Source organism: Rattus norvegicus, chromosome 9 (assembly GCF_021556685.1).
Source record: "Rattus norvegicus strain SHRSP/BbbUtx chromosome 9, alternate assembly SHRSP_T2T, whole genome shotgun sequence".
NCBI classification, from domain to species: Eukaryota; Metazoa; Chordata; class Mammalia; order Rodentia; family Muridae; genus Rattus; species Rattus norvegicus.
Genome location: NC_141542.1, coordinates 72257839 through 72285289, shown reverse-complemented (window position 1 = coordinate 72285289; position 27451 = coordinate 72257839). Strand labels below are relative to the sequence as shown.

Genomic DNA, 27451 nt, shown 5'->3' with positions numbered 1-27451 from the left:
AATTATCAGGAAAAGGTAAATATTCTTTCATCCTGTTCAGTTGAAAGCAGATTAATTCTCCCTGTGGGGATTTTGATTGCAAGAGCCCTAACACTAAGAAACTGCCACCTGGAACCAGAGCTCATTTGTAGAGAGCGGCGCAGCGAAACAAAGATGGCGCCGACATCCAGCCTTGTCTGGATATAAACGACTTACTGCGCATGTGCAGGCTTGTCCCCTTGCTAGGGCTCCCTCTAGTGGTGAACAGCGGTACTGCACATGTGCGGTTTATGCACCAGGTGTTAGTTGACCGTTAATATGCTAATGAGGTGATTCATTCTCCGCCAATCCCTGGAGGACAAGTAGTGGGGTGATCCAAGCCCCACCAATCCCTGAGAGATAATTAGCATACTGTTGTCTATATAAGCCGAGCGATTTTGCTGCTCGGGGTCCCTGTTCAGAAGAGTTGTAACACTGAGAAGAGCTGTAACACTAAGAAGAGCTGTAACACTGAGAAGAGCTGTAACACTAAGAAGAGCTGTAACACAGTAAAGGCTTGCTCGCAGAAGAATCCTGTTGCCGCGCGTCGTTCTTGCTGGCGGGACATTGGGCGCGCGACACTCGTTCACCCAGGACAGCCATTCAGGAAGGTAGGTGCAGCATAACCATCATTTCTACTGAAAGTACGCATGACCTCCAAGATGACTGTGGTGGTTTCAATAAGAATGGCCACCATACAAAGGCTCAATGCTTGGTTACTGGAGAGTGACACTATTAGAAGGTATGGTCCTGTTAGAGGAAGTGTGTCACTGGAGGTGGGCTTTGGGGTCTCAAAAGCTCAAGGCATTCCCTGTGTCCCTGCCTCCAGTCTGTGGGTCTGGATGTAGAACTCTCAGCTTCGCCCCCAGCAGGACTGCCTGTGAGCCACCATGCTCCTGCCACGAAGATAATGAACTGAAGCTCCGAACTGTGAGTGAGCCCCAGTCAAATGCTATCCTTTATTAGAGTTGCCTTGGTCGTAGTGTCTCTTCACAACAACAAAACGGTAACTAAGATAATGACTTTCTTCTTAAAAGTCAAGTCATAATGAAGCTGGGGGGTTTACACTGGATATAGTAGTTAGTGGTTTTCTGTTAATGTGTATCTCTATGCATTTCACATTTGTGGGTATAATTTCTTTTACTTTTAACTTTATGTTCTCTAATAATTGTTGCCAATTACTCTCTTCTTCCAGATTTCCTGAACATTTACATTTTACATGAACACATTAAAATTGTTAAAATTAGGCCAGTAGAAGTGATTTACTACTATCATTACTGAGTATCATTTAGATATTTGAATTACACAGAATTCACTAATATTCATTTTACTCTTTTAGCATTTTTAATGACTGGTATATTTGTATACACTAACATGTAGTATAAAATGTGGTTTAACATGTATACATTTTTCAGTGGCAAACAGTACACAAGGCCATGAAACCAGTATATGCACCACTTGATGGCCTTTCTACAACTTCAGTGTTCGGGGATTTAAAAATAAATGTCCTTTAAAAGCCTCTCAAATGGCAAACTTGTGACCAAAAAGAAACAACAAATAATTCCATTGCAAACTAAAATATAATTTTCAGAACAGATGGGATCATCTCCACTTCCTAAACACTCACATTCTGGGTTCTTAATGTTTACAAAAGAACTTTCTCAGGTGATCTAGGATATGGGGAATGAAGGGCAGTATAGGCCACTGCTATAATGTTTTGTCTTCAAAGTCCCTGTAAAAACCCATGTTTCAAAGTTTGGTGCTCAGGGTGATGTTGCTGGGGTGTAGAAGAACCTTCATGAGTTGGGCTCACTGAAGGCCTGCCTCCAAATAGCACAGTGAGACACCACCCCATCCTCTTCCTCTTACTTTTGTTCCCTAGTGATGAAGAACATGATGTCATCAGGCCATACATTCCTTACCATGACCCATTGCTTTAACACCAACAGCTCAAGGCAACCAATCATGGACTAGAATCTCCAACAAGTGGGAGCCAAAAACCTTTCTCCTTTCTAAGTTAACTCCAGCATTTCCTTATCATGACAGGACCCTGCAACCACACTGAATCAGAAGTGTGGAATGTCACTGTTTCTCAGAACTGGGCCCTAATTACAAAGGTGAGATTCATACTCAGAGAACTGTTTTTGTCTTATGGATTAGTCTGTGGTGAGGAAGTGCAGCAGCAACCAAGAAGATACAGATGGAGCCCAGTTCCCAGTCTGTGTCCCTTCCCACATGGAGAACACTATCTACAGTCCAATATGACAAGCTATCTGCATCTAATGAATGCAATATTAAATAACCAGAGAGCACAGTCACAGCACAGCTAATAAAAGAGAGTGATTTTTTGAATCTGCAATTACATGAGAAAAGTCTAAAATAATGTGTTCAGAGTTTACATTTACATAAAACATCAAGAATAAGCATAGACATGAATATTAATATGCTTATTTAACATATTGGCTTATTCTTTCAAAAACCCAACAAAATAAAATATATTTTAAAAAATTTTATTAGATAATTCATCTATTTAATTTACATCCAGAGCGCAGTTCTCCCTTCCTTCCTCTCTTTCTGGTCCTTCCCTCCCACTTCCCTTCTCCCTATCCACTTCTCCCTTTCTCTTCAGAAAAGGGGAGGCCTCCCGAGCTCAACCAGCTTTAACATATCAAGTTGCAGTAAGACTAGGTGCATCTTCTCCTATTGAGGATAGATGAGGCAGCCCAGTAGGAGGAAAGTGTCCCAAAGGCAGGCAACAGAGTCAGAGGCAGCCCCTGCTCCCACTGTTGGGAGTCACACATGAAGACCAGGCTACACAGCTGTTCCATATGTGCAGAGAGCCTAGGGCAGTCTCGTGTTAGTTGACCATTCAGTCTCTGCGAGTCCCTATGGGCTGATGACAGTTATCCTAGTTTCCTGTGTAGCAGAAGATCATTAACAATGTCAGAGGTGGGCTCCTTTCATGGCATAGATCTCGAGCTGGACCAGTCATTGGTTGGCCACTCCCATGATTGATGTCCCATCTTTACCCCTGCACATCCTGTAAGCAGGATAAGTAGGGGGTCAGAGGCTTTGCATCTGGGTTATTGTCCCTGTCCCTCCATCAGAAGTCTTCCTAGTTACAGAGATTTTAAAATAGGATAGAAGGTGGACAGGAATGAATTCTCCAAATATATTCTGAGTTTTAGTTTCAATTTTGAACTATATCGAGTTTCAGGTTATTAAAAAGAAAAAAACTAAAATAATCCCTGAAGTAAAATTTTAAAAACCTGAAACAAATTAATCTAACTAAACATCAAGTCGAATTTAAAACATCAAATGTTAGCCAAAGGACAAATAACTACAAAGGAGCTGGGGATCAGGGATTAGCTAGGAAAGCATTTGCCTCGCATGTGCAAGGCCCTAGGCTCATCACCAGTACCTCTCACACACACATGCACATACAAACACACATGCCTACACACATGTACATATACACATGTCCACACACATGTATACACACACATGCACATGAAAACACACATGTACACACACATACACATACAAACACACATGCCTACACACATGTACATATACTTGTACACACACACACACACACACACACACACACACACACCTTGGACTGGAGAGATTGCTCAGGTGCCAAGCTACTTTCTGCTTTTCCAGATGATGGAGGTTCAGTTCCCAGCATCCACATTCTCAACAACTACTTATAACTCCAGTCACAAGATACCCAATACCCTCTTCTGGCCCTAAAGGGCATTCAATAATACATGGCATATACTCACACATACACATGAAATCTTAAAAACTTATTTAGTGGTCTTACAGCTATAGTACTATCATTAGGAGTTATGTTAAAGCCACTATAAGTAATACCATTAAGCTAATTATGAAAATTTATTTACCTAGGACATAAAAGAGATATTTTAATATAAATATGAACCATTTTATCTCCTTAGTAAATGTTTAGGAAATAAAGTTTCCATTTAACAGGTAATTGAAGTGTCTCAAAGCAAAGACAGACTCATGCTTGTCTTTGAAATGCAGTCCACAGCAGCATTTAGCACACATGTGAACAAATGGTTACCACTGGATATTTTCCCATTGTTACTCGGGGAGTGCTTATAAGCTTCTAAAAATATGCTTTGCATTAGAATTTCTCAGAACAGAAGTTAGCTTTCTGAACAACAGCATTATTCACAATGCATTAGGAATAACATTGTCAGAAACAAAAGTCTTTAGACTGGAAAATCAATAAGTCAAATATCATTAGTGCAACTATAGACCTAGTTCAAATCTTAGTTATATTAGGAGAAGGCTAAATATTGGCTTAGAACTCTTAGGATTGTGCAAAGATATAGAAAGAAGGGGTTGGGGATTTAGCTCAGTGGTAGAGCGCTTGCCTAGCAAGCGCAAGGCCCTGGGTTCGGTCCCCAGCTCCGAAAAAAAAAAAAAAAAGAAAAGAAAAAAAAAAAGATATAGAAAGAAAGCCAGCCCCTCCCCTGCTCTTTCATTGATTACCATGTAGAAGATGCTACTTTGGTTCCTTTATATTCTATTTCAGTGTGCGTGTGTGTGTGCGTGTGCGTGTGCGTGTGCGTGTGCGTGTGTGTGTGTGTGTGTGCATGCGTGTGTGTGCGCACACACAGGCACATGTTCATGTGGGTGCATGTTGGGTATGAGTTGCCCATGTACCTACATATGAAAGTGAAAGGTTGAAGTCCAAATGAGCCATCTACCTGGTGCTTTGAGACAAGAGTCTTTCACCTACTTGTGGGTGGCAGATGTGGCTAGATTAACTTGCTAGAGAGCTCCTGGCACCCATTTGTCTCAAATTGAGAATTGCATTCTCAATTCTGGGATTAAAGTAGTACCACCTGACCTTTTTGTGAGCTTTGAGGCATCAGACTCCAGCCCTCACAGTGGTATAGCAATGTTTGCAAGCGAGGCATCTTCCCAGTCATGATTCCTCTCTTATGGTAGGTAAGTAAAGGACAGGAAGCAGTCTGTCACAGGATTTAATACAGCCTCCGCAGATTTAGGGACCCAAAGGAACAGCACTACACACAGCCAAGCTAGACCTACTTCAGTACTTCAACATAAACAAGTGCTCTGCTTTTTAGTACAGTTTGGATACTAAAATAATTCTGGGCCTTTTCAGGAGGCAGCTGTTTAAATTTGGCCAGAATCCAAGGTGTCGGCCGGCCCATCCCCTGCCCCTCCCGGATTTAATGAGGCGTGCTCACACCGTTTTTTAGGCATGTGCTAAATACGCATTGTTCAAGTTGCCAGAAGAAAAACATATCTTCATGTCCTCCCAGGTCCCTCATTTTAAGAAACACTGACAAGGTAAAGGTTCTGAGGTTCATCACAGTGAAGTGGAACAGAAACACCTCTTTGAAATGGGTCTTGCCTTCAAGTCTCTCGCCAAGCCTAGAAAAATAAGACTTTCAAAAGAAGCCACCAAAGAAGAGGCTGGCCCACAGGTTTGTAAACATCAGTGCTTTCAGAAGCTGAGGCTGCAGAACCACCTGCGTGCCAGGCTCTCTCCAATGGGCAATGTCGCTATCTTATCAACTCCCATACAGACCTTCGAGAGGAACTGAATTCAGAGTGAAGGAATCTAGATGTAAATCATGGGAGTTGAGCTAACTCAGTCTGGTCAACAGTTAAAGAGTCATGGCCTGGACTTGAATTCAGAACTACCAGTTACCACAGGCACCACTTCAAGGATAAGGCTACAGTCTCTGTATGGCTGCCCAGAACGCGGCAGCTGGCACATGGACTTCTTAGAAGAGAGGAGACCACACAGGACCAAAGACAGAGTGTCTAAGGAAGCTCACTGTCTGTGCTTTTAAGTTGGAAGGAAGTCATTTTCTCACACAAAACCAGGTTGCTTTTTGTGAACAGCACAAGTGGAGTGGGTCTAAGGATCTTCTGCTCTTCCTGCAGCCTGCTCTCATACTAATTGGCTGCTACCACCTTGACCCTAGAAATGAAAGACTGCATTGATCAGTCAGAACTTCAAAGGCATTGCTGCCAGCCAGAGCTGCTCATCCTCCTTGACCCCGCCCCCCACATCAGAGTCTCTATTTTACATGATCTAAGGAATAGCAACACTTAAGGATGCTTTAAATAATCTACAAGTCTAACTATAACACATTTAAAAGACAAGGTATTTTTCTTACTGCTTACAATCCATCATGATTTGTAAAAGATCTGCTCATGGAATTGTAAAATAAGTTCAGTGAAAATCACATGCATTTACACACACACACACACACACACATGCATACACACATGCACACAACTGTGCACACACATCATTGTGGGCATCACTACGATACACAGCACTTTTGGATGTGCTCTCAGTTGGGGCTTCGCTGTTTTAAGCATGAGTGGCAGCCCATGCAGGAGGCCCGAGCACTGTACACTGCTGAGTATAGGCTGATTGTCACCACCAGAGATGCCCTCTTTGTCCTAGCCCGAGTAAATATGCATTTACTCACTTGTTATTTTGGAATTGAGCATCTCTCCCATTAGGTATACGTAGCTTTAGAAACCATTAACATTCAAAACAGCACCTGGTTCACTTTACAAATGTCAGTTAAATGAATAAACTATTTCTATACCAAGAAACACAGTCCATGGGAGTTTTTGTAATAGTCATTAGCTTCACAGATGTTACATAAGGGTAACCACAGCCAATAATATTTATTATAAAACGACTAAATTTAGGACAGAATACCCTGCTGTCTGTTCGAGTATATTTATGAGATGATGGGGGCGGGGGGAGGACTCAGTAAGAAACACGTGACTTCCACATCTGTTCTCATAACATTCCTCCCAATGACACCTCACATGCACCCTGCCTTTAGTTGCTTTTAACTTCTCTATGTGTTCTCCAGAAAGAACAAGACAAATGAGACAAGTTGGGGGGGGAGAAGGGAGGAAGAGAGGGAGAGAGAGAGAGAGAGACAAGTTGGGGGGGGAGAAGGGAGGAAGAGAGGGAGAGAGAGAGACAGACAAGTTGGGGGGGGAGAAGGGAGGAAGAGAGGGAGAGAGAGAGACAGACAAGTTGGGGGGGAGAAGGGAGGAAGAGAGGGAGAGAGAGAGAGAGAGAGAGAGAGAGAGAGAGCGAGCGCCAGAGCGCCAGGAGTCAGAGGCCCATAATCCCTCCAAGCCCAAGCTTCAGATTAAATCGGCTGGAAGGAAATCAGTTTATTTTTAGTGGGATGAGAATCAGAACTCTCCTTTGATTTTCTTCGGAACCTCTGAAGGTGCATGCCAAGAGTAAAGCAGATGGTAAGTTTGGAAGCATTTGGATAAATGGGTTCAGAGACCATATCAGAAAGCAACGAGAATAACTTTCCTGTTACACGTAAGAGAACAGGGCTCAAAACTCACTGTGGACATGGAGGAAAAGGGAACCACTTATCCTGTCGAGATTTCAAAACAGCCAGGAAAAACACCTCTGTTCTCCCCCCAGAGACCAAGGACCACAAAAGCAACTGCCATGGGTTGCTGTTTGTATTGAGTGGGTTATTTACAAAGGTGAGCATTCGACCTAAGCCATGCATTGTTCATTTCCAACAAACATTGCACTTGGGGAAAGTGTAGGGCCTGCTTGTGGATGCTCTCCTCATTCTTCATCACAAAACCAGCATCAATTACCATTCAATTACTGTTCATCAGAAGCTGCTCCACATCGTAAAAGAGCACCAAAATACGGGTGCACCTATGACAAAGGTGAAAAAGACCCAATGCCTACTACCACAGCCATACAACGTGTGCCAGCATTCCTTCACAAGGAGAAGTCCACGGAACTGGAAACACAATCCCTACCACTGTGTTCATGTCGCAGAAGAGGAAAATGATGGTTATAGGAGAAACCTGGCCAAAGAAGGGCACATGGAGAGTAAAAGAACTCGGTACTTGAACTTAGGTAGCCTGACACTTGAACCAGAATTGATCTCCTCTGAGACTGTATTTTAATTACAACATTTCTACCTTCCATTTCTTCCCTCCAAACCTTTATATATACCCTTCCTTGCCCAAATTATGACTTCATTTTCATCAATTGCTATTCACACACACACACACACACACACACACACACACTCACTCACACTCCTAAGTATAACCTGCTGAACCCAGTATACAATGCTACTTGTATGTATGCTTTCAGGGCTGACCATTTGTCACTGGAAAACCAATTGGTGTGCCCTTCCCTGAGGAGGTTCACCTCACCACCAGCTTTACTCAGTTGCCTGTGGTTCCTTGTGTAGGGCTGAGGCCTCATGGGTTTTCCCCCATACACTTGGAAGTTTCAGAATTAAGCTCTTACCTAATATACTACTATAGTTCTACCCTCAGATGTCCCATGTGTTTGAAGCTTAAGTCTCTTTCTTTCAAACTGAAAGTTGCCTGCCTCAGCTAAACAGTGCACCAGCTAAAGCCTGTGCTCAGGTGTAGACTACAATACAGCTTTCCCAGAAGCTGAAAGGATAACAAATTATCTCTGTAAAGAACACACTGAGGTTCGTTTCCAGGAATGTTCTATGCTCTTTTACCTAGTCCCACTAGGAAGTGGGATGGATTAAAACAGGGAAGAAGAATTAAAAGCAAGTACTATAGTCAGGAGGAGAGCAGAGTGTGGCATTACAGCTTCACGCTCACCTGACCACATATAACAGAAGAGAAGTGAGAACTACTTACACCAAGGCATCATAATCTGCCATTCCAAATTCCCTCGTGTGCATACTGGGAAGAAAAAGTTTAATGCTCATATAAAATACTGCTTTAATTTGCTCCAGCTCTATAAAGCTGATAAGGTAAACCCTTTGTGGGCTTCATACCCAGCTGTGCTGTGGGCTGCCACTGAACAATGATGAATCTCACACATGTCCTCACAGCTTCTCTACCTACTTATCTATGGTCTAATCACCATTCATGTTTGCCTTAAATGCAGGCCACCTGTGGAAGGCTTGCCCACATTTTCCTAAGACTTTCAATTAAGCTGGCTGACTGAGAGAGCAAGCCAACTCCCAGCACAGGTCTAGTCAGTCATCGTGCTACAGAGATCAGACTTGGTTAGAGTCGTGTACGAAGACTCGCCCAAAAAGTGAATCCCAGATGACAATTAAAGGATTCCACCATGAAGTAAGCCTTGAGAGAGAAAAGGCCCATCTTGATAAAGTGTTCACAACCATAAGACAGGGTCACAGAACTAACCGTCATAGCACAGTCCTCTGTAAGAGCAGGAGTGGAGGCAGAAGGATGGTAGAATAGAATGCCCAAAGTATCCTTGTATCCTTCCCTGACAAACAGGGCAGATCCCTCAGTGGGAAATCCAGAAACCAGTTAAAAAGATGCCTGTATCTCCGGTAAGCAGCCAAGCCAAGCATTTCAAAGCTCATTACAAAAATGCAAACACGAAAACTAATTATAACTGTGCAATATAAAAGGAGATCATCTGTGCCATCCATTACATAACATAGGGGGTAAGAGAGATGTCAAGGAATAGTTTATATGTGTTATTATAGTTGTTACCAGTTTTAAATAATAAGAATTATCATTGTTATTTAATATCTTTAATGAAATTTCAATGAAGACATTTATAGAATATACATAAAAGAAGCAGTATAAGATGAGAATCTAACCCTGTCATAACAAGAAAAGTAATGGGACACAAGGCAGACAGAAAACAATGTCAGGCAGCAGGAGTTTCTCCCCATCTTGGTAACTGCCTTAAACAGAATGGATTAAATATTATTAATGGATTACTGAAGGATCAAGAAAAACACAAGCCCTAACTCTATGCTATCTATAAGACATTCACTTCCTATCTAAGGTCAATGAATGATAAGTTCCAGACACAAGAAACTATATACAAAAAGCCCGTTGTTAACATAGCTCAACTAAGGGGCTAGAGAATGGCACAGCAGGTAAGAAAACAGACTGCTCTTCCAGAGGTCCTGAGTTCAATTCCCAGCAAAACATGGTGGCTCACAACCACCTGTAATGAGATCTGATATCCTCTTCTGGTGTGTCTGAAGACAGCAACAGTGTACTAATATACATACAAGTATTTGAATAAACAAATATATATATATATATATATATGGCAACAAAGTAACGCTGCTGACAGTTATTCCTCTACCAGCAGGTGGCAAACAGTAACACCCACTCTCTCTGCTACTATTCACCACACTGGACGTTCTAGTCAGAGCAATTAAACAAGGAAAAGAAATAAAATCTACTATTATGTATTGAAAAGAAGAAGAAAACCTATCTCTGTCCATTATGTCAATGACGTCAGGTCCAATGACGAGAAAACGCCAAATAACTGGTTAGATAAATATATTAGCGACATTACGGGGTATAAAAATAGAATTCAAAATTTCTTAGAGGTTTGTATATACTCAGGTAACCCAGAATGGGAAATAAACCATCTCATTTGGAATATCATCAAAAAGGATGAAATTCATAGCAATAAACTTATGCGCGCGCGCGTGTGTCTGTGTGTGTGTGTGTGTGTGTGTGTGTAAAATACTTGTATAGTGAACACTAAAAAAGATTTCTAAAGGAAATATAAGAAAATATATATAAATAAAAAGGTGTGCTATGCTTGTAGACGATAGAATTAGTATTCATAAAATGCCTACAATGCTCAAAGCAAGCTCCAAATGCAATGCTACCAAACTCCCAACTGCTGTTGTCCAAGTCAGGGTAACTGACATTTTCATCACCTTATCATTACTCTGAGTTTGCAGTCTTCAAATTCCTCTCTACTTATTAACTGATATTTATTATTATTAAACTGGTCACTGTAAACTATAGTGCCCTCCCTGTTCTTCAAAACACTAGAACTTAATACTTTTATGCTCGAGTATCTATTACCTGATCTCTGTTAAGCACTACCATAAATTCCAGATGATTTTTTTCTTTTTCTTTTTTTACTTTTATTTTTCTTGGATATTTTATGTATTTACATTGCAAAAGGTATCCCCTTTCCCCCTCTCCCTTACCTCCACTCCCTCACCCTGTTTCTATGAGGATGCTCCCACTCTTACCTACCCACTTCTACCTCAACACCCTGGCAGTCCACTATGTTGGGGAAACAAGCCTTCACAGAACCAAGGTCTTCTCCTCCTATTGATGCTGGACAAGGCCGTCCTCTGCTACATATGCAGCTGAACTTCCTATTGGATTGCAAACCCCTTCAGCTGTTTCAGTGATTTTTCTAACTCCTCCACTGGGGTCCCTGTGTTCAGTCCAATGGTTAGCCGCAAGCATCATCATTTGTATCAGTAAGGTTCTGGAAGAGCCTCTCAGGAGACATCCACATCAGGCTCTGGTCAGAAAGCACTTGTTGACATCAGAAATAGTGACTAGCTTTGGTGGCTGCATATGGGATAGATCCCCAGGTGGGGCATCTTGGTGATCTTTTCTTCAGTCCCTGATCCACTCTTTGTCCCTGTATTTCCTCCTGTGAGGATTTTGCTCTCCTTTCTAAGAAGGACTGAAGCATCCACGTTTTGGTCTTACTTCTTCTTGAGCTTCATATGATCTGTGAAATTTTTCTTAAGTATTCCAAGCTTTGGGGCAAATTCTACTTATCAGTGAGTGAATACCATGTGTGTTCTTTGGTGACTGGGTTACCTCACTCAGGATGGTATTTTCTAATTCCATGTGTTTGCCTATGAGTTTCATGAAGTCATTGTTTTTGATAGCTGAGTAGTACTTCATTGTGCAAATGTACCACATTTTCTGTATCCATTCCTCTGTTGAAGGACATATGGGTTCTTTCCGGCTTCTGGCTATTGTAAATAAGTCTGTTATGAACATAGTGGAGCATGTATCCTTGTAATGTGTTGGAACATCTTTTCGGTATATGCCCAGGAGTGATACAGCTGGGTCCTCAGGTAGTGCTATGTCCAATATTATGATGAACCGCCAGACTTATTTCCAGAGAGGTTGTACCAGCTTGCAGTCTTACCAACAATGGAGGACTGTTCCTCTTTCTCCACATCCTCAACAGCATCTACTGTCAACTAAGTTTTTGATCTTAGCCATTCTGACTGGTGTGAAGTAGAAACTCAGAGTTGTTTTGATTTGCATTTCCCTGATGACTAAGGATGTTGAATATTTCTTCAGGTACTTCTCAGCCATTCAGTATTCCTCAGTTGAGAATTCTTTGTTTAGCTCTATACCCCATTTTTAATAGGATTATTTGGTTCTCTGGAGTCTACTCTTGAGTTCTTTGTATATATTAGATATTAGCTCTCTGTAGGATGGAGGATTAGTAAAATCTTTTCCCAATTTGTTGGCTGCCATTTTGTCCTATTGACAGTGTTCTTTGCCTTACAGAAGCTTTGCAACTTTATGAGGTCCCATTTGTTGATTCTTGATCTTAGAGCATAAGCCATTGGTGTTCTGTTCAGGAAAATTTCCCCTGTGCCCATGTGATTGAGACTCTTCCCCACTTTTTCTTCTATTCATTTCAGTGTATCTGGTTTTCTGGGGAGGTCTTTGATCCCCTTAACTTGAGCTTTGTAGAAGGAGATAAGAATGGGTCAATTTGCATTCATCATTCATCTACATGCTGACTGCCAGTTGAACCAGTACCATCTGTTGAAAATGCTGTCTTTTTTCCATTGGACAGTTTTAGCTCCTTTGACAAAGATCAAGTGACCATAGGTGTATGGGCTCATTTCTGGGTCTTCAATTCTATTCCATTGATCTATCTATCTGTCTCTGTACCAGTACCATGCAGCTTTTACCACGATTGCTCTGTAATACTGCTTGAGGTCAGAGATGGTGATTCTTATTGTTGAGAATAGTTTTTGCTATCCTGGGTTTTTTGTTATTCCAAATGAATTTGCAAACTGTCCTTCTAACTCAATGAAGAATTGAGTTGGAATTTTTTTATGGGGATTGCATTGAATCTGTAGATTCCTTTTGGCAAGATGGCCATTTTTACCATATTAATCTTGCCAATTCATGAGCATGGGAGGTCTTTCCATCTTCTGAGTTCTTCTTCAATTTCTTTATTCAGAGACTTGAAGTTCTTGTCATGCGGATCTTTCACTTTCTTGGTTAGAGTCACATTGAGGCATTTTATATTATTTGTGACTATTGTCAAGGGTGTCATTTCCCTAATTTCTTTCTCAGCTTGTTTATCCTTTGAGTAGAGAAAGGCTACTGATTTGTTTGAGTTAATTTTATATCTAACCATTTTGGTGAAGTTGTTTATCAGCTGTAGGAGTTCTCTGGTGGAATTTTAGAGGCCACTTAAGTATACTATCATATCATCTGCAGACAGTGATATTTTGACTTCTACCTTTCCAATTTTTATTCCTTCAAACTCCTTTTGTTATCTGAATGCTCTGTCTAGGACTTCGAGTGCTATGTTGAATAGGTAGGAGGAAAGTGGGCAGCCTTATCTAATCCCTGACTATAGTGCAATTGCTTCAAGTTTCTCTCCATTTATTTGATGTTGGCTACTGGTTTGCTGTATATTGGTTTTACTAAGTTTAAGTATGGGCCTTGAATTCCTGATATTTCTAAGACTTTTATCAAGAAGGGGTATTGATTTTTTTTCAAATGTTTAACACACACACACTTTTAGTTTCCTGGTATCTACACACACATGCTCCAATGTAAGTTCGTGTGTGTGTGTGTGTGTGTGTGTGTGTGTGTGTGTGTGTGTGTGTGTGTGTTGTGTGTGTGTAAGTGAGAAAGAGAGAGAGAGAGAGTTAGAATTAGAAGATATGATATGATCCATGTTTGAGAATAAACATGCATTGTCTTTCTGAGCCTGAGTTATCTGAGCCCATATATTTTCTAAATCCATTCATTCTCCTAAAATTTTCAAAATTTTGTGTTCTTTTCAAGGAATTAAAATTCCAGTATACATATATACCACCTTTTCAATATTTAGTCGTCTAATGATGAACATCTAGGCTGATTACAGATCGTTGAAATTCTGAATAGGGCATCAACAAACATGGATGTACAAGCATCTCCATGGTGGGAAACAGTCCTTTGGGTTTATTTCCAGGATTGGAATCACTGAGTCACATTGAAGATCTAGCTTTAGTTTTATGGAAGCCTCCCCACCGCCATAGTGGTTATACCATTTATGCTCCCATAACCAGTGATCAGGGGTCTCCTCTCGATATCCTCACCATTCCTGGTTACCATATTTACTTGATGACAGATGTTCTAAATGGGGTGAGACACAATCTCAAAATAACTTTAATGTTCATTTCTCCCATGGTTGAGAACACTGATTATCTTTTCACAAATATTTATTTGTTCTTTATGTTTCCTCTGCTGAAAGCTCTTCAGCCTATCTTTATTATATTATTTCTTTCTTTGTTTAGTTTCTTGAACCTTTGCATGTTTATGGCTATTAATCCTCTTCGAGGTGTATAGCTAACAAAGATTGTCTCCCATTCTGCAGATGACCTCTTCCCTTATTGACTCTGCTTTGGTGAGCAAAAGCGGTCAGTTCATACGATTCCACATATCTATTGTTGTCCTCACTTCCTGAACCATCATTACCAGGACCTGAGCTGAGGAGGAACACAGGGAACTATTTAGTATGTACAGAGTTTAAGAACTGCAAGATGAAAATGATTTAGAGTTCTGCTCAAGAATGATAGTATGCGCACTTTGAATGAGTGAGATGTAGAATTACATGCTCTCTGTTTAAAAACAGAAGAATGAAGGAATTCAACTCCAAGTTCTTACAAGGAATTTCTCTTTTAAAGCATTTGGAGTGCACTCATGTGCACGCGCATACATGCACACACACATACACACATACACACATTTTTACATATCTATACACCCTTGACATTAGTGGGGAAAAGAACTGCCCACTTCAGAAAATTAATTCCATTATTATTTTGAACAACCATGGCCACTTCTAAATCAAAGTATTGTAGACTTCATTTTCTTTGTATCATTGGATAGACCATCCAATTTTTAACCACGGCACAAGTCATTCTATGTTGTTTCCTTTAGCAAGGAGAAATTATTAAACTACCTTCCTCTTACTTTGGTTGAAAATGTTATTATTTTCTAGCTACCCAAGAATCCTCACCTGCTGGCCCAACTTCTTAGAGATCAATTCTCCATTCCAACCAGCTATCTCTCTGTCTCTCTCTGTCTCTCTGTCTCTCTCTCTGTCTCTCTCTCTCAAACACACACAGAGAAAGAGAGAGACAGAGAGACAGAGATAGAAAGAGACAGAGACACTCAAACACACACAGAAACAGACATACACACACACACATACAGAAAGAGAGAGACAGAGACAGAGAGAGAAAGAGGCAGAGACACTCAAACACACATAGAAACAGACATACACACTCACACACAGAGAGACACAGGTATACACAGATAAAGACACACAAACACACATAGACACACACAGGAAGGTTTTTTACAGAAAAAAAAAATGAGGTGAGGCAATGAATGCCTTGCATCTAAACCATTCCCCCTCGCTTTTTCCCTCCTTCCCTTCCCCCTCCTCTCCCTCCCATTCCCCTCCTCTCTCTCCTCCTCAGGGGATTTGCCTGGATTCTGTTCCTCTTTGGAAAGGTAACCAGCCCCAGGCTTGAAGATGACCCATATCTGTCACTTACTCTTGCAAACAAATCTTTTCATCCTAGTTTTTTAATAGTCAGTCCACCCTATCTGCAAGTTCATATCAACAGCTCAACAACATTTGGGGAAGATACTGTACTGTGCATGCACTGAACACTAAGTTTTTTCCTATTATTCTCCACACATATGGAATAGCGGCTACTTATAAATACCTTATATCAGAAATAATCTACATGATTCAGGGGGTTAGTAAGATAATATATAGGGTTGCATGAAAATACCATGCCATTCTTCAAGAGGAGCTTGAATATTTGAAGTGGAAACTTCTAGTTTCTTTGGAATGTTAGTTATGTCAAATGATGTTTTGCTGGGACACACACATGAAAGGATGCCTTGCTAAAATAGACACATGAAAGGATGTTTGATGAAGGAGTATGAATATGACCCCACAGACAGTGGGAGATGAGCACTGAGTATTGGTTTGGTTTGCTATTCTTCTCTTATGATTGGCACATATTGGCTTGCCTTACACAGTGTTGTTGAGCTCAACTTGTAGTAATGCTGGCATTGAGAAGAACTCACCAAACAACTGCTTGTGAGGTTCCTGCATCAGCTTGTCACTCTGAAGCCTCACCTCAGGCAGGTTGGTAAGCCTAAAAGTACCTTCAAGATTGATCTACAATTGCTGGTTTGTGCATGGTGTCTGCCTGCAAAAAGGACTGGTCTGTAGCTGCCAGTTCATGTGTGCTGTCTGCCTGCCTAGAGTACTGGTCTGCAGCTACTGCTGTTTGCTATAGGACTGAACTGCTGCCAAAGAGTATCCAGCTTGCCCCCAAAGAACTTTTGGTAAAGATGTCTACTTCTCCCATATCTTCATAACTTTTGTCTTCCACTAATCTGCTGGGTGGTAGCCTAGAGGAGAGGTTGAACCCTTATTAAAAGTAGGCTTGTAAAAAAGTTATGCCTACAGATATTTTCATATTACAACATCCAATGAGGTTTTAAAAAGGGTTAAAGTAAGGGAGGGAGGTAGACTGGGTGAAAAGGAAAGAAGGAAGGAAAGTTTAAAAGGAAAATCATCTGAAAAATTACCTCTATCCTTGCTTAAATAAAAATTTTCTTTTCACTGAGCTATCTTAGGAACTGAAAGTTAGAAAATGTCTATTTCTAGATGTGTTAATGGCCTCATGATTTCTTTTCGTGTTCTGCAGTAGCATCTAAATTAGCAATAGGTACTTTTATGTTCATTGGCTTGTTGGACCTTTTTAAGAATTTGAAATTGGAAACAGAACTTAAATTTGAAATAATTAGTCTAACATGGCAAATCTCTTCTTATTCTGGAAGTCTCTTGTACCAAAGGATTCAGTGTATAATCTGGTTCAAGAGAATGTATGTTTACATTTTTACACAAGAGACTAAAATATGCTTACTTAGGTAACTGTTAGAGGTATTTTAAGGATCTATTCTGCTAACATTTCAGATTGAGAAAACCACAGCTGTTATCTAAAGGGAATAAGAGGTAGTATATTCTGGAGCTATTTTGAGTAACCATGATCCAGAAACACAGATTTAAGTTGCCACAAATTTCATGTTCCAACATAGAAGCAGTCTTATGACATATAATTCTAATAGAACAAAGTCATAAATAATGTCAAATTTAAAATGCGTTGGTTGGCACATCAGAGAGATGGTTACAGCAAGATAGGGGAAGCTTTTCTATAGGTCTGTGATGCTCTCTGATGATATTTTTAGCTTTGGGCTTGGTGGGAGCCAATAGATCATCTTAGTCAATGCACCCTAAAGGTTTTTATCTATTAGTCACAGGATGTTGGTTCTGACACACTTGTGGGAAAGGAGTGGCTAAAGCTCGACCAGGAAAAGGTATTTAGCCCCTGGATCTGTAACTTCTCACTCTCTCCACAGAAATGAAATTCTAATAAGTCAGTCTCTGTAGACAACACTTCTTCTCAAGAGTTTTCATTCACAGGACCTTGTAGTAAGAGGTTCTAATAGCAAGCATGAAACTCTGGTATTTATCACTTGAGCATGACCACCCTAGACTTAATACATAATACTAACTAGTCAATTATAGTATATCCTTCAAGACCAAAGAGATTCTTAAACTCTATAATCATGGACAAAGCTTGAACACATGTTCTACAGCTAAGTTAGCCAGAGCTTCTTGTGAATTAATATTGGAAACAAGCCTAAGTAATAGCAATAGGGTGCCAACAAACTAAAGACATTCGTTCAAAGACTGTCCTCATATGACAAATTCATTCAGAATATTTTAATCAGTTAAATGTTCCCAGCATAAGTGTTTGTGAATTGATACATCGAAGAACTGAATGGCTAATTTCTAAATTTCTCTTTAATGTTTTTCAACCTTTCTTGAAAAACAAAAAAGAGTAATTTGAATGAACCAAATGTTTAAAATCTACTGAATTTACACAGAAGGCTAGCTATGAAGCAGAACATTTATAGAAATAAGAACAGGTTCCAAATTTTTTTAATGTTAAGTATATTACACTGAAGCCTTAAATAATGTTTAAGGTCTAATTTAACTTAACAGTAAAACAGCAGTGAAGAAATAGCTCAGTTCAAGCTTTTAATTACCCTGGAAGTTGATTAATTTATTAGAACATGAACTTCTTGTCTCATGCATGCACTAGTTAATATTAATCACTTCACCTTCAGAAAAGTATCACATGTACAAATTAAAATCACAGGCTAGGTTAAGCTATTTTTAATGATTTCTCTAATTAGGATCCTCAGTTTTGTGCCTGAGGTGAGGAAAGGTTTCGAAGAACAACATGAAATCACCAGAGACTGAAACTCCTCCAACTACAAGACTTTGAAATAGCTCCACTCCATTTCAGGTATCCTTTTATTATTTGATGTTTTATACATGAATATAATGTTCTTGATCAAATCTACCCCACCCATTCTTCCTTTGCATCTCCTCCTGTACTCTGACACAACTTCTTCCTCCCAACTTCATATTCTCTTTCATAAACCCTGAGTCTACTTAGTGCTGCCTTGCGTGTGCATGGGTTTAGGCCAACACTGGAACGTGAGCAGCCTGTCATGGTTTTGAGTGAGTGCTCTGCTCTCAGGCTTGACCCTCATATCCTGGGGGGCAGCTGTCTTTTCTGGCTCTATGTTCAGCAGGCAGATGGGTACTAGCAGTAACATCTATGATGACCATCAAATATCTATCCTACTTAGTTGCTCTTTACCACCTGATCTGCTTTAAAAAAAAAAACTGGCTCTCCCTGACCTATCATCAGGTATCAATAGCCAATCAGCTAGAGATAAGACTGCATAACCATTTTCCTAGTCCACGCTAGAATTGATCTCATGTAAATCTTGTGCAATGCAGTCACAGCTGCCACGAGTTCATGTGTGCAATGGTCCAGTTGTATCTGGAATACAGTTCTTCATCAGTCCTCTACTGCACCTAACTCTTACAACCCTCATTCCTCTCTACTTCTGCAGTGGGATTTTTATGGAAATATTTGTATAAGAGAGAAAACATACCAAAAATATTAGTTTCAGAAAACTTCGTGTTCTCTCTCGTAGCCCTATCATCTTTTGATACTAGCAGGGCAGGCATTAACTACAATACTAAGCATAATTTACTAGGGCACATAAGTACCCAAGGGAACGTGTGTGTGATACTAGGAAATAGATGAGTTGCATTATCAACATCCTCTATTTTAAGTTAATGGTCTAAAAGCTACAATCAAGAATATAAGATTGTTGGTATTATTTCTCGAAATAAGTCCAAGATGTGATCCATGGGGAGCACGGAACATATGCTTGATGAGACTCAAGAGAGAACAATACCATCTTAAGATGTCATAGTTTTCCTCTCCACAAATTTGCTCATAAGGGCAAAGCGGCTTAGACCCAACTTCCTTGCTTCCAGCAGGGCATTCCTTCTTTGTCTAATGTATAAACTTAGCACAAAATGTCAAGCTGTGCTGTTTGTTTAACAAACAATGAACCATAAAAACACTTATAAGCAGCCTTAGTGAAGGACTACTGTGATATGTATTCTTGGTTGTCAATTTGACAACATTTAGAATTAACTAGAAGACAAAAATGGAGTGGCATACCTTTGAGGGATTTCATATGGGAGGACCTACTTCCCTGGACCTTTGAGACAGGAAGACATACCCTTAATTCAGATCTTTTAAGCAGGGAAATCCAACCTCTATCTGATCTGCCCCATGTCTTCTGCTAGGAGCATATAGAAGGACACAGAGGAAGGAAGCTTTGGCTCTTTGCCTCACTGGCAAGTCCATTCCTTCACGAGCATTAGAGACTATTTCTTCAGTATTGGGATATATAGTGAGGACTAGGAGACATCCAGCCTTGTGGACTGAGCAACTCCTAGATTCCTAGACTTTCTATTTATAGATGACCATTGTTGTATTAGCTGGATCACAGCTTGTAAGTTATTCTAAAAAATCGTGTGTGTGTGTGTGTGTGTGTGTGTGTGTGTGTGTGTGTGTGTGTGTGTGTGTTCTCAAAAGACAGATATACATATACTAAATGTCATGGCCAGTGAGATAGCTCAGTGTGTAAAGGTGTTTGCTGCCGAGCCTGATGACCGAGTCTGATACCTACAGCCCACATGGTAGGATGAGAGAATGGACTCCCACAGGTTTCCTCTAACTCTACACAAGTTGTGGTCTATGCATGTTCTCACATATACACACAAATAAGTCAATATAAAAAATAATCTTCTAAAAGAATGGTCATGTCAGCATTACTCAAAAGTCTCAAAATGCAGAATAACCCATATGTCTATCAGCTGAAAAATAGATACATAAAATTTTGGGATAGTCATACAACAAAAAGGTTTAGTCATGATAGTGAAAGAAACACAACCATATGAAACTAAAAAGGCCAATATTTCAAGTGTTATGATCAGAGAAGGCAACACTGGGGAGGAGAGTGTGTGGCATTTCATTCATAAAAAGCTCCTGAACAGGAGAAACTGATGTAAGAAGTGAGGAGAATTTTCTGAGCATGTTGTCATTTGCATGCAATCTCAGCTACTGAGACAGGAGGACCTTGAGCTTGAAGCCAGCCTGAGCTACAAAACAACTTAAAGGCCAGCTTGGGCAAATTAGTAAAAGCCTAGCTCACAATAAACATTTTTAACTGGATATGGATACAGCTCTCTAGCATGTGGGTTTCATCCTCAGCACCACGAAGAGAGAGAAGTTAGAATAATTATCCTTCAGGTGATGCAGTAGCTAAGAATAGCTGCCTTCTAATATGCCCTACTTGATAATGTGATAGCATTCTTCATCTTTCTCTATCCACTATCTTCAGAGAACCACAGCTCTGGGTGACATATTGTACAGCAAGACCTCCAAGACCTCCAATTTACAGGTGTGTTAAGGGAGTAAGTACCCCGCTGCTCATGCAGATTACTTCCTTTTATTATCTACACATCACGAGGAATCTATTATTCTTCTATGAGTCGGTTACACAAATAGTAAACAGTAAAATCAGGATTCAAACGATACTATTCTGTCTTCAAAGACCATTAATTTCTAAGAAAACTCATTGGGGAAATGTAAACGTATGGCTATGGCTTCATTAAGTCAATAACTGGCCTAATGAGCTAGCTGTTACCACCCCGGTCCTATGTAAACAGAAGTCTTTGGAGATCAGAGCTGACTTGTCCTCATGTTCTATCTACCTTTCATGCCTGCACAGTCTGATTATTGTGCAGCTCACAGCATCTGTAACCTCGAATGAATCACTTCAGTCTCTGTAGTCATCAGTTCTCTCGTTCATAAAGTGAAGCTCTCAACCATTACTTCTCTTACCGCTTCAAACCTTAATGTGTCAGACGTCCACAATCATACAGATCTCAAAAATGAATCAAATGTGTAAGTCCTTTGGTGAAGTAAATAATTCTATGACAGAGATGCCTTTCCAATCTTCAGCCCACAAAAAAAGAAGAGAAGAACATAACTAGCTTCGTCAGTTTTCCTTTGACAACTCCCAACTAAGCACATATGTACTTGCAGGTCCTTACAGAAGTGCAAACAAAACACTTGACCAAAATCAGGCCACCGACCTGCCAATTTACCTCCACTCAAATCTTCCCAGCGGCTGTAATGGTGAACGCTCCTCACTACCTGTTCAATGTTCTGGGTTCCGAAGGAAAGACACAGCTTTATATTTTAACATGCCTTCAATAGCTCAATGGTTGGGCCACTTCTTAAACTCCATTCAACTGACACACTCCCCTCTGATAGTCCTGAGTTATTACTTACAAAAATCTATGTCCCGTCTTTGCTGCCCTGGACCCATCCCTTCTGGGCCATGATCCCCGACTCTTACACGATTGCTGTGCTCTCTCTTCTGCACCTCTCAGGCCTGGTCTTTACTCCTTTCCTGGCATGGCGGCTCTATCCTCTCCTGCTCTTGTCCCTTGTCCAGGGATCCTAAAGTCCCACCTCTGTTTCCTGCCCAGTAATTGGCCACCAGCAACTTTATTTACCAATCAAAAACAACTGGGGGGCAGGGATCCTCAGTGTCTTATGTTCAGACATGCGAATTCCCATGTAATTTGGGGGACCTAAATAACATAAGTAGCATTAGAACAAATCCACAATATTGACCCCTTTAGCAAAATCAGGCTGCCAAACCCTTGCTTTTGTTCCCACTTGTTCTGAGGCTCTTAGCAACTTGCCCACCACAAAGTCTATGGAGAAATACTAAGGAAGTGTTTATATTTTAATGAGACAATGATCCTTAGTCTAAAGCTCAAAGAAATATTAAATATGAAGTTAAAGGAACTGCCTTTGGGGAGCAGGGGGACCCTCCTTGTAGCTCCTGAAGTGTCCTAGGTCAATAGTGTTTAGGGCTTTCTTTCTGCTGGTTTCTTTAATGTCTCCACTCCAGGGGTTTATGAAATAAAAGAGAAAGGTCATGAACTGCCTGCCTTCTAAACCAGCAAGGCATCACTTAGGGTTCCAACCTAATGAAATACAAGAAAGCAAGTAGTCCCTTCACACACAGAAGGGACTGAGCCAAGTCCCTGCACTGTTGCCAGTGCCATCTGGCTCTGTGGGTGAGCAGCGCAGAAGCCTCTCTTGGGAGTGACCCTGGAGGCCCTCCAGAGTCTAGAACAAATTCCTCTCACAAATGACGCTGCTGCATGGTGTAGCTGAGGGTTGTAGAGAAGGGCATCATCACCTGTCACTTCTGATGGCTACAGGCTGACCCCAGCAGATCACAGGAAGCCACTCAGCCGTCCTTGGGCTTTCCCCTTGAAGAGTGGGAAGGAGATTGGAGTTGGAGTGGCCACTCCAGCTCACAGGGTATCTTCAGAGAAGGGAAGGAGCTGGTCTTCCCTTCCTTGCTGCTCTCCCCCACAGCAATGCTTCAGTGCCAGTTGGAGTGGGTACTTGACATTCAGATGAGTACAAAAACCACAATAAGAATGTTCCATAACCGAGCCCAGTTCTGTAACTGAATATAGCATGACCTCTCCCTCCATCCTCTCTCCTCTCTACCTCCTCACCTAACTCATGAAAGACTTTTACAAACTCTGGTGCAGCAGGAATAGACGTTCCTCTTGTGCCTTAACAATTCGAAACACTCCAGTGCAGCCATGGAATCAATTAAGTCTCCCTTTTCTGTCCAATTTGGGTTGTTTTACTAGTAAGTGGGGCTAGAAAAACAGGATGTACCACAGCCTGCATTCTGATAACTACTGATTTGTTCAGCTGATTATTTCTTTCTGGAGGGAGTGTTGTTTTTCTTTCTTTTAACTCTATTATGTAAGCCTCCAAGGAACACACTCACCAAGATGATTCTGCGAAAGTCGTTGAGCACATAACTGACCTACACTTATTATTTCTTCATTAATAGACCTGACCTTATTTTCACAGCAGTTTTAAGTTTCCATGAAAATAAATGCACTTTAAGTACAGGGTTTCTATACATTCCTTTCCCCCCAGGATCCAGTCTATTATAAATGCTTCGCACGTGTGTGGTATATCAATGATGATGAGACATTATGATTAACTGAAGACCATAGCTTTTTTGCTGTTGTATAGCACAGTGAGTTTGGCTATAGTGCCATTTACCCACCGTATCATATGATCATTTCCCGGCCTCTGCCATACCACAACACTGGCACGCAGATCCGTTCACTATCTATAAAGTTCTGTCTTTCCCAGCATACCATACATTTAAAATTAATCCATACGTAGTCTGTAGGAGCAAATGCAAGCATGACCTGGCAGGCAGCCTACCTGGCACACTGTGCTTCCAAATAAGAAGCAGAGCCCACCAACCCCAGAACTCAGAACACTGACTTCTCAAGTGCATGGCTTTGAGCCCTTCTCCAACCCACAGGCATTGCTGTCTTGGTGTGGAACCCCTAGAGAATGACGGCAGTAGACTCTACCACTGGCATTTTTCATTTATCTATATTCATTCATGTTGCCTCTGTGACTTTCTGTAGTCACTGTCCTGACTGCAACCCTATGTCTGGGCATAGAAACCAGCATCTGAATACACAGTGCCTGAAAACCATCTCTCAACAATGTGGCCACAAGAGCACACTCTCTGCAACTTATTAGCTGTGGGACGATGGGCAAATAACCTGAGCTCAGTTCTGGGTCTGGAAAATGGCAATAGAACTGTCATTCAAACAAGAGACTCACATGAAAGCAGACAGCACCATGATGCTTGGGACACGGAGGACACTCAATAAATAGCAGGTGTTATACTCATGTAATTGCTAGCAAATCAATTCACCAACACAAATTCACAAGCTCTCAACTCGTAAAAACAACTTCCCATTTGGAAACATAAAACTGCTTTGCCATGGTCCTCAACTACCATCCAACTCTTCCACATTTGCTCCTTCCATCCCATAAAGGTGGCTCACAACTTGCACACACCATTCATCCATTACCACCACTCTAACTTGATTTTCTGACTCTACAACATCACCAAAGTCATCAAATACCTTCTAGCCTCAAAATCCAGCTGACACTTCCCATCACTCGCCATATGAATCCCTCGCAATCACTGATTCATTTCATCTGAACTTTCGTCCTTTCTTGCCCACTGTGACTCTCTCCCTCCCTACTCTTCCTCCCTTCTCTGTGCATGACTTCTTGTTGTCTCCTCATTTATTTTCTCTCCCACTAACCTTTCTGTGCATGCTTCTCAGTGACTTCCCCCACCCTACAGACTCCATCCTCACGGCACCAATGCCTTCCTAACTTACCTTCACAGCCTGGAAGAGAATCATTCCACAAACCCTACCTACAAGCACCCAAACTTCCAAACTCAGTAGTAAAAACCATCTCCTTCCTCTTTTCCCCTGTCCCTCCTCTTTCTGGTGCAATCACCATCAACCCGTGTGTACAAACCCAACCCTTACCTCCTATACCCTGTTTCCTTACACGTGATGATGATGCAGCATCTTCTAAGGAGAATGAGGGCCATCTTTGCTATTGTGAGATCTGCCTATATCCCACAGTAGTTTCTTTCCCCAAATCATACTTCTGTGCCCATAATATGTGATTATTTTACTGCCTTTTCAGCTCTCCAGAGACGTGTTGGCTTACAGACAATTCTGCCAGACTCCTCCCAGAGACCTAGCAACAGTTCTCATCACTTGCAGTCATTACTACCAGCACCACCCCTGGGTACGAGTGGCCTGGCAGCAGATAAGAGGACTGCTCGCTACCCCAGTCCTCCTCCTCTCTTTCTTCCCCCCCTCTCTCCCTCCTTCCTTCCCTCTCTCTCTCTCTGCCTCTCTGTCTCTCCTTCTCTCTCTGCCTCTCTGTCTCTCTCTCTCTACCTTTCTGTTTTTCTCTCTCTCTCTGACTCTCTCTCTGCCTCTCTGTCTCTCTCTGCCTCTGTCTCTTTATCTCTCTGTCTCTACCTCTGTCTGTCTCTCTTTCTCTCTCTCTGTGTGTGTGTGTGTCTGTCTGTCTCCACATCTTCCTGGCCAACCTTTTTTTCTGTCCTTCTCTGTCCCCACTTCTTTGTCCTCATGGCTCTGTCTGCCTCAACCCCTTCTCTAGGGTCTCACTAACTCCCCTCCCCCATAATAAACCTTCCTTATACTAGGTCTGTTGTGTGGTATGATTTCTCAGAACACCTTGGCATGGGCCCTCCAGGTACCTCCTTCCCCACACTGACACTGTATAATATTTCATAGCACGACCATTAGCCACTGAGACATATGTATTTATTTCACAGGAGCTGTGTGTGTATGGTGATAAGCCAATGGCAGAGCCAAGCAGAGAAGTACCAAACACCTATGTCACCTACTCCTATACAGTGAACACCCAGGACAACACTTTCAAATCTGTACCTCTACAACATGACCTTGTCCCATGTCATAGGCAAAGCTGACACTAGTGTTCTCCCGGCCTCCCTTGCTACTCTCTGCTCAGGGTTACCCTTCTTTCTGATGTGATATAACCACACGATATTGTGAAATATAATGTGGTGAGGGGGTATCAAGTGCTCCAATGTATCCCCTCGAGGAATCACGCCATGCAAGAGATCTGGTGTAGAGGAGGGTTATTGGGGGAAAGGAGGGGAGTGAAGGTCTAAAGAAGGAATAGAGGCAGATGGATGGGAGCATAGCCGTGAGGGCAGAGAAGAGGGGACAGAGAAGGACAGAAGGAAGAGAGGGGAGACAGCTGTGGTGATGAGCAGTCCTTTCATAAGCCACCCACACCTTGTGGCAGCAGAGGGCAAATGATGATCTAAGCCATTGCTAGGTCGCTGGGAGGAGCCGAGTGAAATCCCCTGCAAGCTAGGTGTTGAATTAATTAATGCTGGCAGTAGATTCTCCTACCCACTCAATGGTTTATGTTCCCCAATAAAAGGCACTCACATCAGCTTTATATTTTAACATACCTTAGGTAGCACAATAGCTGGGCAACTGTCTAACCTCTACACAGTTAATCCACCTCTCAGCGATAATCCCAAATCATTACTTACTAAATTCTATATTCTATCTGGGCTGCCCTGGACTCTTGGGCCTTGCTCTCCTGGCTTCTACATGGTGGCTACCGTCCTCCCTGTCCTCCACGCTACTCAGGCATGGCGTCTCTCCTCTCCTCCATGCTCTTCGTGCATGGTGAATCTCTCTCTCTCTCCTCCCAGTCCCAAGCCCAGGTCCAGGAATACTAAAGTCCCACCTCTCTCTGTCCTGCCTAGATATTGGCTGTTAGCATCTTTATTACCAATCAGAACCAACTCTGGGAAGGGTCCTTCAGTGTCTTACAAACAGACTCTCTCGTGCAAACAATTTTAGGGATCCAAATTAACATCAGAATACAAGCAGCATTAGGCTAAATCCACTCCAGCTAGGTCCCTGGGAGAAGCCCAGTGGAATCATTTGCAAGCTAATATACAATATAATATCATTCCACCTTTAAAAGGAGGTAGAGACACAGCTGAACCTTGAAAGTATTGTACTGTGAAATAAGACAGTTCCTCTTACTTGGGGTCCTGGCGCAGTCAGACGCAGACCCAGAGCATGAATTATAACCATCAGAATGTAGAGTAAAAGGCTGTGTAAAGTGAGGAGCCATATTGTTAATAAGTACCAAGTTGACAGTGGATGGTGGTGACTGTTAACAATACAAACCAAAGAACTGTAAACTTTGAAGCAGCCAAAATGGAAAAGTTGGTCACATATGTATATTACCACATTTCTAAATGCCTCAGAGCTGAGTGTGAATCATGGGGGATAGGTAAGCTAGCATAAATACGTTTACCCCTATGAGGA

At 41.5% G+C, this 27451-nt stretch overlaps 1 protein-coding gene and 1 long non-coding RNA gene across 3 annotated transcripts in view; one reads left to right on the top strand and one right to left on the bottom strand.

Annotated features, from left to right (window-relative positions):
• The window catches only part of Plcl1 (phospholipase C-like 1), a 337263-nt gene that overhangs the window by 124790 nt on the left and 185022 nt on the right, over positions 1-27451 (bottom strand).
• The window catches only part of LOC108351933 (uncharacterized), a 41959-nt gene continuing 14935 nt past the window's right edge, over positions 428-27451 (top strand). The window contains exons 1-4 of one of the 2 annotated variants that reach the window (XR_015629558.1): positions 428-629; positions 18409-18521; positions 20992-21051; positions 25242-25772. This is a non-coding gene — a long non-coding RNA (uncharacterized LOC108351933). Of the gene's footprint in view, positions 630-18408; positions 18522-20991; positions 21052-25241; positions 25773-27451 lie in introns of those variants that run through there. The other variant, XR_015629559.1, reaches the window with a different exon arrangement.